General features: G+C 39.4%; 1 protein-coding gene across 1 annotated transcript in view; it reads left to right on the top strand.

The window, feature by feature from the left end:
- Window positions 1-4,002: 4,002 nt before the first annotated feature.
- Window positions 4,003-13,140, top strand: part of LOC127050088 (uncharacterized) — a 32,546-nt gene continuing 23,408 nt past the window's right edge. The window contains exon 1 of the mRNA XM_050951622.1: window positions 4,003-4,105. The gene's annotated coding sequence lies outside the window, so the exon portion shown is untranslated. The remainder of the gene's footprint in view (window positions 4,106-13,140) is intronic.

Here is a 13,140-nt window from a genome sequence, read left to right as displayed (position 1 = left end):
TGTAAGGGCTTTTGTCTCAGGCTCTCTTCCTACTACAAAGCATACCCAAATGTCTGAGGAAAAGGAGCCACCTGCCCCCAAAGCTGGGAGGTTCATTGCCACTAAACTCAAGAGAGGAGTCATAGAGACTCACGTCTGAAGGGGATGGAGGCATCCATCTGCAGCTGGGTCAACCTGAGCTCTTGGAAAGCCAAATGAAAAAAGGTGTCATAAGTAATCTCAACACTATCTGCCAACCTGACATGATGTTTCAGGAGGTGTACTGTCTGCCTGGAGCCCATGTCTGAAATGTTATAGAAAGGATTCCAAAGCTCATCCATGTCTCTGACCACTACTCTATATTACTCATCCTTATGACACAAATAATAATGCTAGGTATGACCCTAAGTAGATCATCAGGGACTACACAGATCCTTGAGCTAGGGGAAGAAATCAGGGGTGCAGGTTGTGTACTCATGCATCCTCCCAGTTGAGGATAAAGGCCCAGACAGGAAAATATGCATCCTGAAGATGAATGCATGGCTGTGCATATGGTGTTGACAGGAGGATTTCAGCTTCCTTGTCCATGGGATTGTGTTACAGAAAGAAGGTCTGCTATGAAGGGATGGAGTCCACCTGATCAAGAAAGGGAAAAGCATCTTCAAGCATAGACTCACCAAGCTAGTGAGGAGAACTAGTCCAGAGGGGCCATATGATAAAGCCTACAGGTGAGCATAAAAAAGGCAACCTTAACAAAGGATTAGATGTTGAGCATGGGTGGGTTGGGACTTTCGAAAAATACATAGGATCATAGGATCAACAAGAGGGAAATCAGTGGGGGATCTGTTCAACATCTTGTCTCTACAAAAATGGGGAATAAACAGGAATTAGAATTATTAGTACATAAGATAAGTTATGACTTATTTGGCATCAGAGAGATTTGGTAGGATAAGTCTCATGACTGGAACACAGGTATAGAGGGGTATAACTTGTTCAGGAAGGACAGACCATATAAAAATGAAGGAGGTATTATCTGAGGTCCAGAAAGAGGCTTCCAAGGGAGGTTGTGGAATCCCCATTCCTGAATACTTTTAAGAATAGGTTCGACAAACTCCTGTCAGGGATGTCGAGAAAGATTTACGTGGTCCTGTGTCAGTGCAGGGGTCTGGAGTTAATGACTTCTCAAGGTCCCTTCCAGCCCTACATATGATTCTATAATTATTTGAAAATATCCTATGAATGGTTTATCTCAATATATTTCAGTTTATGGAATGCTCACAAACTATTTGCTGTAGCTATAAGCTTTGTTTATTTACTCTTCATAATTTGCAGGTGTGCACTGTGTGATTGGTCACCTGCATGACATCATATTGTCTCTGCTCTCTGATGGGATTGCTCCCAAGCCTTCACGCAACATCGACCAAGTTATTGCTGTCTTTTAACAGCATTAAAGCCAAAGAAGGCAGGGTGTAACTCAGCAGGTCATGCACATGTCATGGATTACATTTAAGCTCAGGCATTCTCAGACCCTACCCATTTTCAAACCATACTTCACTCTTTTTTCTTCATACTACATAAATGAGTAAAATAGCAGGTGCATGGGATGTTGAAAATCTACATCTATTTAGTAAAGATGACTAATCCCAGAACTGCTCCAGTGCCCTTTGAATCATTGGAATGTCTCCTATTGTCTTCACTGGACTTCGGATCACACACTGTTTTTTATACTCATGTCATCACACTTAAACTGGAGTGCAACTCCCTCAGGCATGTCATACGTACCTTACAAAAGGAAGGAGTATTACCTTTTCATTTCTATGTAAGAAATATTCTCATTAATTGGCCATTTATTTACATGTGCTTAATGATAAATGTTAAAAGAATATTGTTCATAAAAATGTCTCAAATTATCTCTCATGTTACCTGACATGAACCAAACAGCTCTTCTTTTTAGGAGTGAATCAGTCTGAAGAAGGTCATACTACTATGAGGAGTTGTGAGTTCAGGGGTGGAGGTGAAGCCAAATAAGCATCAGGAAGATCATGAGGAGGGAGGTCGTATATCTCAAATGAGTCAGATAAACACCTGAATTTTCAGTGCTTAGCTGAAGAGCACAGATGCTCAAAAGCATTAAGGTTCACCCATATTCATTTAGTACAGGGCCTGTAATTCACTTTTATTAATTTTTAATGAATTATGTGAGTTCATTATGATAATAAAGTGTTTACTAGACACACAGTTAGTTATCAGGTGTCAGAACAAATATAATTACTCACACACTAGTAATCACAAAATAAAATAGAAAAAAAACAGAAAAATATGTACCCTTATTGCATAGATCAAAGAGTTTTATGCACTGATGCCCTATCTTTCCTTCTACTCTTTTATGATCTTTATTTAGTGGATACTTTCCTTTGAGGTATATGAATGGTTTCCATTATGTTCATGCTCATATACAATAAAGGTAAAGGTTTGATATAGTAGAGCATTTCTATTCAGGAAGAGCTCTGAAACAGATACATAAGTGCATATATGCCTCAGAGCCCTCGGAAGAAAAATGTATAAAACATAAGAACAATCATACTGGGTCAGACCAATGGTTCATCTAGACCAATATCCTGTCTTCTCACAGTGGCCAAAGCCAGGTACTTCAGAGGGAATGAACAGAACAGGCAATCATCAAGTGATCTTTCCCTTGTTGACCATTTCCAGTTTCTGCAAACAGAGGCTAGGGATACGTCCGAGCATGGTTTTGCACCCCTAGCCTTCTTGGCTAATAGCCATTGATAGACCTATTCTCTATGAACTTATCTAGTTCTTTTTCAAACCCTGTTATACTCGTGGTCTGCACAACATCCTCTGGTAAGGAGTTCCACAGATTGACTGTGCATTGTGTGGCAAAATACTTCCTTTTGGTTGTTTTAATTCTGCTGCCTATTAATTTCATTTGGTGACCCCTATTTCTTTTGTTATGAGAAGCAGTAAATAACACTTCCTTATTTACTTTGTCCACACCTGTCATGATTTTATAGGCCTCTGTCATATCCCCACTTACTCATCTCTTTTCCAAGCTGAAAAGTCCCAGTCTTATTAATCTCTCCACATGCTTCTCTGCACCTGTTGGCTTTCCCCCAGCTTAGTTTAAAAACTGCTCTATTGCCTTTTTAATTTGTAAATATATTAATAAATTGCTTCTGATCACAGGTACTGTTCCACACACAGACCTACAATAATGTGGAAAAATATATATATTAGGCTAACCAAATTATTATTATTATTGAAGCATAGATTTTAGCAGTCTTCAGATTAAGGACAAATGTGTATATTTTATTATTAAAACCAAACTGATCAGTTTTATGGACTATGCTTTTCCCTAAAAGTGTCCCTTAGAATATTTTTAAATACATATTTTCCAGAGTAGCTTCATTTCATTCTAGAATACTTGTAATAGCTGAGCTGAAGAATGAAAATAGAGTGGAATTTCAAAAGGGTAGCAAAAATAACTTTCTTTATTTACATAGTCTTAGTACCCTTGATTATAGCACTAAACAGAATATAAAGTAATGTAAGAACTATCTAACTGCCTAATGGTTAAGTATTGAATGTTATTCAGTGAATAGCCAGGTTGATATCTGGAACATTTAAGAGAGTACAGGTTTTATTTGATTAGTATATTGGAGTTAGTACAGATTTAGAGTACTCCTTTGGAAGTGGAGATTTGGAGACAGTAAGCAGTGGAATTCCTAGACAATAGAGCAGGGGTCGGCAATCTCTGGCACGCGGCTCACAAGGGTAAGCACCCTGGCGGGCTGGGCCAGTTTGTTTATCTGCCATGTCGGCAGGTTCAGCCGATCACGGTTCCCACTGGCCACGGTTCACCACCTCAGGCCAATGGGGGCTGTGGGAAGCGGCACAGGTGAGGGATGTGCTGGCCGTGGCTTCCTGCCACCCCCATTGGCCTGGGACTGTGAACTGCAGCCAGTGGGAGCCGACGCCTGCAATAGAGCAAGAGGGGATGTGAGAGGAAGGGATCCTGGTGGATGAGGCTCAAGATGCATGGGGATGTTGACAGATCTACTGCATTAGGGGATAAAAAGCTAATCTGGACATGGACACACATGCATAAGTAAGTATGTTTATAGCTCTATTTATACCAAGAACAGAACTATACTTTATAGGAAATGTGGTAGCTGTGTTAAATCTATTTAACTAATCTATTTAATTTCTAATTAGATTCAGGGAATAATGAGCTGATAGAAAAACCTGGATTTTCTGCAAAAAAATCAAATGAATATTTTTCATTTGAAAATTTTAAATTTTGTGAGAAATTTTTAAATGAAATTAAATATTTGTTTTGTTTCAGTTTAAATCTAAACTATTGTTCTGATTTTGCTTTTCACAAAAAAATTGTAAATGTGAATGTTTTCCCCCATCACCTCTTTTTTTTGTCATTTTTTTTTTGCCACTAAATATAACCTTTTTCTCTCTCCCACCCTTTCCTTATTCTTCTTTGTAACTTTTCAATACTTTTTGGAAAGTTAGTGTCTTTTTTTTTTCTTACTATTTTGTAACTCTTCCAAAAATGGAGTTGGAGAAATTTTGAAAGTTAGAGTGGAGGAGGAGAATTAAAAAGATAGAGGGAGACAATGAAAAAGTGGAGAAAAAAATTCCTAGATATTTTTGCTTTTATTACATTCTGGGGGTGGGGGAAGGAGAAAGGATGAAAACCAAAAATTCAAATGTTGAATATCAATTTAAAAAAAACCACAGCTTTTGTAAACCTAAATGGAACAAAAATCTCAATTCAAAATAAAAAAAAAGTTTCATTTCATTTTAAAATATCCCATAAAATAAAAGAAATTTCTTTTTTTGGAAGGAAATGCCATTTTTTATGAAACTACATTTTCTGGCAGCAAAACTTTTGGTTGAAAAATTTGAACAATTCTAAATGGGATGGAGTCTTCTCATTTCTTCCATTATTTACAGAAAAGGACCCAGGCTTCAATCCTGCATCTGATTTAAGATTGAACACCCCTTTACTCGTGTTAATTGCAGTACTGTAGAGGATTGCAGATTCTAATTTCTGCTGAGCCACTGACTCACTGTGTTACTGTAGGCAAATTACTTAAACATTGAAATGAATGCTTTCCAGTTCTATTCCATTTTTTCAGTGCAAATAATAATAGAATCCCCCATCTAAGTCCCTTCCCACCAGCCAACATAGGAGTCGCTTATGCAGAATCCTTCTATTTCTTACAAGTAAAGGGGAAATCCGGACCCTGTTGAAATCACTGTGAGTTTTGCCACCTGAAAGTGAGCAGAATTTTACTCATAGTTCCACCACTTTATCAGGAAGTGTTCATTGTACATGATCTATAGAATTCTGTGAAGTATAAGACTTACTGAAAACTTGATGATGATTTAATAAGAGAAAAAATGTAATAAAGGGAAAATCAAGAAAGAAAAAAAGTGTCTGTATTATGTAGTTTATTATATTCTTTATTGTGGTAGAGCCTAAGGGCTCCAGTCCAGGACCCCACTGTACTAGGCAGTGTATGAAAAAATAACAAATAAATTATAATCCTTTGTTTAAAAAACTCTCAATCTATGCAGTTCTTGTGAGTGTCAGATAGTTATGTTTTAGAAGTCTGTTTACATTTGAATGACTTGAAGGTTTGAAGTAGGCTATTGAATGTACCCATACAAAAGAATCTTTTAAATGGTTAGAAATTGTCCAAATCATTATTCTGGGAATAATTCCAAATTAGAGCCTATGTCAGCAGAAGACATAAAAGTCAACAAAAATACAAAACACTTGAAATATTAAATATTAAACCACTAATCTGGCATGGCAGTCCTGTTCAAGGGTACTTGAAATAATTCACTGAGCCTCCAAGAATGGCATGCAAACTGGTAAAATGACAGAACAGAAGAGTCAAAAATTAAAAGGGGTAAATTTTCAGGGTCTTTTCTTTTGATTTACTTTTAATGTGGTTCCACAGAAACAGCTGGAATCTCAGATGTGTCTATCCATTTTGCTTCCAGGGTAGTGAGAATTTTTAATTGCAGCCTTCACTGCTCCAATAAAACAATCTCATTTTCTACTCCCTCAGCCATCTGTGATACCATGTTTAATTATTCTTCCTGAAACTTGATATTTCTTTTTTCATCTCCACTCTACTATATCTAGAGAAATTAAGTCCAGATCCTGCTGTCAATTACACTGATATAAATCCATAGTACCTACACTGGCCCAAATAATTAAATGGTAATTAAAACATTGAGTGTATTGGCCTGATCCTGAAAGATGCAGGGTACATCTTGCTAGGTGCTAAGTAACTTCAATTCCCACTGTCTACACTGAGACACAGAGGTAATCTTTAAAAGCAGCAAAGAATCCTGTGGCACCTTATAGACTAACAGACGTTTTGGAGCATGAGCTTTCGTGGGTGAATACCCACTTCCTCAGATGCATGTAATAGAAATATCCAGGGGCAGGTATATATATGTGTGCTAGCAAGCAAGCTAGAGATAACGAGGTCAGTTCAATCAGGGAGGATGAGGCCCTGTTCTAGCAGTTGAGGTGTGAAAACCAAGAGAGGAGAAACTGGTTCTGTAATTGGCAAGCCATTCACAGTCTTTGTTCAATCCTGAGCTGATGGTGTCAAATTTGCAGATGAACTGAAGCTCAGCAGTTTCTCTTTGAAGTCTGGTCCTGAAGTTTTTTTGCTGCAGGATGGCCACCTTAAGGTCTGCTATAGTGTGGCCAGGGAGGTTGAAGTGCTCTCCTACAGGTTTTAGTATATTGCCATTCCTAATGTCTGATTTGTGTCCATTTATCCTTTTCCGTAGAGACTGTCCAGTTTGGCCGATGTACATAGCAGAGGGGCATTGCTGGCATATGATGGCGTATATTACATTGGTGGATGTGCAGGTGAATGAACCAGTGATGGTGTGGCTGATCTGGTTAGGTCCTGTGATGGTGTCGCTGGTGTAGATATGTGGGCAGAGTTGGCATCGAGGTTTGTTGCGTGGATTGGTTCCTGAGCTAGAGTTATTATGGTGTGGTGTGCAGTTACTGGTGAGAATATGTTTCAGGTTGGCAGGTTGTCTGTGGGCAAGGATTGGCCTGCCACCCAAGGCCTGTGAAAGTGTGGGATCATTGTCCAGGATGGGTTGTAGATCCTTGATGATGCGTTGGAGTAATCTTGTACATTGAGGCTATAATCCTCATGAGTGAGAAAGCCAAAAGAGTGGAGGGGGCTAGGATTGCCAATTTTCTAATTGCACAAAATCGAACACACTTGCCCTGCACCAGCCCCGCCCTTCTCTGAAGCCCTGCTCCATCTCTTCTCTGAGGTCCTGCCCCTGCCTCTTCTCTGAGGCCCTGCCCTCACTCACTGCAGACCCCCTCCCTCTATTGCTCGTTCTCCCCCACCCTTACTCACTTTCACTGGGCTGGGGTAGGGGGTTGGGGTTGTGGTGAAGGAGGGGCTCAGGCTCCAGCTGGGGGTGTGGGTTCCAGGGTGGGATCAGAAATGAGGGGTTCAGAGTGTGGGAGGGGTCTCTGGGATGGGACAGGGCTTGGGATGTGGAAAGGGGGTCAGGGCTCCAGCTTGGGGTGCACGCTCTGGGGTGGGGTTGGGGATGAGGGATTTGGGGTACAGAAGAGGACTCAGGGCTGGGGCCAAGGTGTTTGGACTATGGGAGGGGGCTCAGGGCTGGGGTACAGGGTTGGAGTGTGGGAGGGAGTGCGGGCTCCGGGAGGGAGTTTGAGTGTTTGAGGGGGCTCAGGGTTGGGGTAGTGGTTTGGGGTATGGGAAGGGGTGCAGGTTCTGGGAGAGAGTTAGGGTGTGGAAAGGGGTTCCAACCTGGGGCAGAGTGTTCAGGGTTCGGGCTCCAGCCAGGCAGCGCTTACCTCAGGTGGCTCCCATTCAGTGGCTCCATGCTGCTCCCAGAAGCAGCTGCCATGTCCAGTCCCTACCTAGGCGTAATGGTGGCCAGGCAGTTCTGCGCACGCGCTGCCTGCCCCCACAGACACCACCCCTGCAGCTCCCATTGGCTGTGGCTCCCTGCCAATGGAAGCTGCAGAACCAGCACTGGGAGGGGGGCAGCACGCAGAGCTTCCCTGACTGCCTCAGTGCCTAGGGGCTGCAGAAACATGCCAGCTGCTTCAAGGGAGCTGGGCAAAGTCAAGGGAGGCCAGGAACATGCTTTAGACCCGCTGCGCTGCCAACTGGACTTTTAATGGCCCAGTCAGCAGTGCTGACCGGAGCGCCAGGATCCCTTTTTGACCGGATATTCTGGTCAAAAACCAGATGCCTGGTGAAACTAGAGGAGACAAAGGTGGCTGTGTGTTCCTTTATACTTCACAGGTAGTCAGAACTGTTGGAGTCGAGATTATACTCTAAGTTAAGGAAGCCCTCCACGCAGTTATACCACTCGGAGTGGAGTGACACATTGACCATGATCTTCACACTGAGCGAGAGGGCTGGAAAGACAGGATGGAATGCATACAGCCAGCTGTGTCTGCTCTGTGGTAGCTGGGAATTCCTCCTTAAGGGCAGCTTGTGACCCCTGTGAGTCACTGAAGAGATATAAAAGGGCTCAAGCATGGGTCAAGATCTGAGCCTGTATCTTTCTGACAAAGTGGTCTAGCTGGAGTTACTGTTAGTATGTATTAAAAATGCTAAATGCTTTTTTCCTTTTTTTAAAAAAGCTAGTCTGTTTGATTTAATGTTTCCCGTTTATTTTCGGCTATTCTTTTATTGACCATTAAGTGAAAAAATACTCTGTGGTGTGAACTGTTTGATCCTAAAACCTACAGCAGCTTGTAGAACACCAACTGTTTCAGCATGAGACATGCAAACTCTGATGCCAACTGAATGTTTTGAAGTTGCTGTGGTTTGGGGAGAAGCTAGAATTTTTGGAAATGCCAGATTTTAAAAAAATAAGCTGTGTTTTAAAGATTATGCAGAAAAAATGGCTCTTTTCTGCAAAACTCTCCCACAGTGGCAATTTTGAACTATTTATTGTATGTAGAGATTTCATGGTGCAGGATGAAGTGGGGAAAAATTCCTTCCTACAGGCAAGTCTGGCTCCAGGTTTTTTGCTGTCCCAAGCACACACCAAAAAAAAAAAAAAAAAAAGCTGAAGTGCCTTCCCTTGAAAAGGGCCACCCCATGCACATTCTTAGAACATTGGAGCCTCAAGCCAGCCCTGCCTACAGAGGTTTCATGCTTTCATAGCAGATAGCCATCTGAACATCAGCACCTAGTGCAATGAGGTGGCTAAGAGAGCAGATGCAACCCTTGGTTGTAGAGAATATCAATAGTAATAGGGAAGTATCATTACCTCTGCATGTAACAGATGAAACTATTTTCCCAGGAATAGTCACTACATCTGATGATATAAAATAATACTTATAAAAAGGAATAAAGTGTTGTATGGATTTATAAGAATAATAATGACAGTATAGCAAAACGTTTTGTCATCTGAGTACTCTTTACATCAGAACACCATTTCATGGTGCTACATCATAACACGAGATATTTTTCCATTTCATTAAGATTTGAAAGACCTTTTTTCAATTTAATTTCTACAGTAGATAGATGATGTCAAAATAATGTACTAACTATTCCACTAATAAAATAGTGGGCACACTGTTTATTCACTTAACATCATGTAGATGAGCATACAGTATGACTGCCTAATGTACTTGTTGATGATTATGTGACGTGACAAATAACTCTATCCAATTGATATGAAAAATAACTCTAAATTCAAGCTATCTTATCTTTTCTGTATTTAATTAGTGCTCTTCCTACATCCAGGGCTAACACAATACATTTCCTTTGTACTAACATTAAGATCTATTATGTTATCACAACTCTATTTTTGTCTCAGTTTTATCTAGATTACTTTCCATTATTCAGTGACCAGCTGGAATGTGATCTCTGATCTCTTTACTAATTAGCATTGTTGATAGCAATTTTGTACAAAATCTCCAGACATCTACAATACAATTAAAATGATAATAGATTATTACATGCATATTTGCCAAATTAAGCAGGATGCACTTAAACAAATGAGTCAGCTCGTCTAAATAATATACCATTACCAAATTGTTCCAGATTTTTCCTGTCCCAATATCATGATGGTTTTTTTTTATTGTTAGTACAGATTAATTTTGATCAAATTATCACTACCAATCACAATAAAGGTGAGAAAAAGTAGAATTAACTTAGCCAAGGATGTGATGTGCAATTATTTCCTGTTTGCAGTGTTCATCATTGAAATATAAACGTCTTAATTTCTTGCCATGCATCCACAATGGGACACACTTTGCTTGCCAAATCCACATTTGGTCATTTAAAAATATTAGCAGGGTATAAAATACTCCAATTCAGGAGTCACAAATAAAATTACTATGACAAATACGTTTAATGATTATTTTGCAGATGTTCCATTATAATATTCTCCTGATGCTATTAATCTTGTGAAGCCTATTGTCGCTTCTTTAGACAAGACAATCAACCATACCAATGTTGTTAATTGCCTAGCTTCAGTAGCCTGGAAAATATGAAGGTAGAAGAAACCTAAGGTGAAGCCAAGGAAACTGATACTCTTTCTGTTTGAGGGATATTGCAACTATTAGAAACTGTAACAAAGAAAATAAGGCTATTTTAATGCTTGTAATAAGCATACTTGATTTACAATATTGTGAAAGATTCATTAGCTTAACTGCTTGTAGGTAAATCTTAATTAATTTATTGCGTAGATTCAGCATTGAGAAATTTCTGTGTTCACTGTGTCAGCTTCTGATATCAGTTATATCAGTAAAAAGAATGAGGAGTATTGGTGGCCCCTCAGAGACTAACAAATTTCTTTGGGCGTAAGCCTTCAGGGGCTAAAACCTACTTCATTGGATGCATGCAGTGGAAAATACAGTAGGAAGATTATATATACACAGAGAACGTGAAAAAATGTGTGTTGCCATACCAGCTATAAAGAGACTAATCAGTTAAGGTGGGCTATTATCAGCAGGAGAAAAAAAACTTTTCTAGTGATAACTAGGATGGCCCCTTTCCAACTGACAAGAAGGTGTGAGTAACAGTAGGGGGGGAATTAGCATGGGGAAATAGTTTTACTTTGTGTAATGACCCATCCACTCTCAATCTTTATTCAAGTGTAAATGAGATCAGATTGTGGCCTCTTACTTTCTAGTCTCACTAAAAAATCTCTCCTTCACTGTATAGTTTTTTTTTTTCCATAATGTAAAAGTACTTCCTATAAAGTTACAGTTTGCACAGAAAAAGTGCAGTTAAACCATAGGTTGCTGCTTGTCTAATTACATAAGACATGTTGAAATGTCTGGCCTAATTCTTCAAACATAATTTTCCTGGTGTATTTAGCTATTCCAGGTTATAATCACCTTCTATAATCACCACAGTGAATAGATACACCTCTACCTCAATATAATGCTGTCCTCAGGAGCCAAGAAACCTTACCACGTTATAGGTGAAACCGCGTTATATCAAACTTGCTTTGATCCACTGGAGTGCACAGCCCGGCCCCCGCGGAGCACTGCTTTACCACATTATATCCAAATAAGTGTTATATTGGGTCGCATTATATCGAGGTAGAGGTGTATGTAATTTTACTCCCATATAGACTGTTATAGTCCTAAGGAACAGAGCTAGGATAAATACTGCAAATGAATATTTGGCCAGTACTAAGTTATTAGACAGATGACTATAAAATATACATTTAAATTTTGAATGAATTGACTTCAGATTTACTAGTGAATCGGTTTATTGGCAGGGATATTCAAGAAAATGTCTTATTTTAAGCAACTATTGCTCAGCAGAGTGCATTAGTTCCAAATGCTTGATTGTAAGAGTTTTGCTTATCCAATCAAGAACCAGAAATATACTGTACGTTCAACCAGAACAACTTGACTCTCTAATTTTGAATACTGACTACTTACAATGACTGCTGGCAAACGAACTATGGAAAAATAATTATTCACAGAAATTATTCAGCTTCTAGTTTTGAATAGCAAATGCTTTTGAGAAAATCTTGATGTGTTTGCAGACAATTCACAACTAGAAACAAAGGCAAAATTCACTGAACAAATTACTTGTTACAAAGCTCTAGTAGTGGAGTTAGGGCCTGTATTGGTATAACTGAGAGCAGAATTTGGCCTGGTGTAAGTAAAATCAAAGCATTCTGATAGTGTTGCTATTTCAAATATTCTTTTATATTCAAAATAGGCTATTGAGAATGGAACTTTGGTGCGTTCTTTTCCTCCAACAGCTAATATAAACACACATTTGTTGTTCTGTGCTTGTATCAAGAACCCTGCAAAAAATTCAATTAGCTGCAGTTTTGGAATAGCAAATAATCATTCACAAAGGAAATGTCCCAGGTGAGGGTACATTTATTTTTGAAATGATGGAAATTTTATTTACCCAGACTAACTACTTACCCAGATACACTACAAATACTAGATTAGTTTCCATCAGCTAGGTTTTTACACACTCATGTTTAAGTCAAAGTTGACTGGCTTCTGATTATGTAGGAAGTATTAGGCTCCACACATACAAATTCATCCATTGTACTTGTTGAAAAAAGGCTGCCAAAAAAGGACTTTTTTTTGGCTGTCTCCAACCAAGAGCTTCTGCAATCAGCTACATTTAGGATTACCTGAAAGAATAAACATGCCTTTTTTAATCTTGCTTTTGTTGGGTCTAAACTTTTGGTGAACTTTGGGGAGCCAAAAGACACCCAGACTGGCTGTCTCTGCATAATCCTTCCTGAACCCTTTTGAACAAAACGCTGACCTGCAAACTACTCATGACACCCCCTTTCTCAAGTAGCCATTAGCCTTTATCTCTATGCATTTACTTGTTAACTTGCTTTTCCTGTAAAACCTTGATTGATTATGCATGACCATTATCTTTTGTTAATCACTTTGTTTACTTCTGTGTATAAATATTAATGCTCACCCCTAATAAAGGGGCCACACTTAATCTAAAGCTTTTTAGAGCTAAGGATAGTGTGAGCCCGTTGATCAACGCATTGGTGTCTGGTCTCTGACAGAATTGTGTGCCCCATACCAACTCCGCACGAACTCGGGTGCTGGAGAGGTGAGTGAGG

The sequence above is a fragment of the Gopherus flavomarginatus genome, chromosome 1 (genome assembly GCF_025201925.1).
Source record: "Gopherus flavomarginatus isolate rGopFla2 chromosome 1, rGopFla2.mat.asm, whole genome shotgun sequence".
Taxonomy (NCBI): Eukaryota; Metazoa; Chordata; order Testudines; family Testudinidae; genus Gopherus; species Gopherus flavomarginatus.
This window is presented reverse-complemented; position numbering and strand designations above follow the sequence as displayed.